Source organism: Eimeria tenella, genomic scaffold, assembly GCF_000499545.2.
Source record: "Eimeria tenella Houghton genomic scaffold, Eth_scaff3348, whole genome shotgun sequence".
Lineage (NCBI taxonomy): Eukaryota > Apicomplexa > Conoidasida > Eucoccidiorida > Eimeriidae > Eimeria > Eimeria tenella.
This window is the reverse complement of record NW_013543150.1, coordinates 2,524-3,157: the sequence shown is the minus strand read 5'-3', so window position 1 is coordinate 3,157 and position 634 is coordinate 2,524.

Sequence of the window (634 nt, the reverse complement as noted above, 5' to 3'; positions counted from 1 at the left end):
CAGCGGCAGCAGCAGCAGCAGCAGCAGCAGCAGCAGCAGGCCACCTGTGGGGCTGCTGCGGGAGCCCCGGGCCGCAGGCCAGGGCCCCCGGCTGCTTCTGCGGGTCGTAGGGAGGGCCCCTGGGCGTGAGGAGGGCGAGGGGGCCCCCCGAGGCCCTAGCGGGGGCGGGCGCCGCAGCAGCAGCAGCAGCAGCAGCAGCAGCAGGGAGCCTGTGGGGCTGCTTCTTGTCGTCGTAGGCCTTGGGCTGGCGCCTGAGGACCTGCTGCAGCAGCTCGCTGCGCGGCAGGTGGGCAGTGGCGCCACTTGCTGCGCTGTGCAGCAGCAGCCGCAGCTGCGCCTCCTTGTGGGAGTCGATCCCAGCTTCGCCAGCAGCAAGTGCTGCTTCCGTGGCCCCCGCCAGCAGCCGCTCTGCATGCGCTGCAGCAGCAGCAGCAGCGGGGGGCCCCTCTTCGCCGCGCATGCGCGCCTTTCTCTCGAACCCCAGCCGCACGTTGATGGCCAGGGCCTTAGCGGTGTGGTACCCATAAGTGGCCACTTTGAATCTTTTCTTTATTTGTCTTCTTTCTTCATAAAAAGACCCTATCCAGCTCTTCTGCGTCCTGTCGAAGTAAACCCCCTTCATGGGCCTCATCTC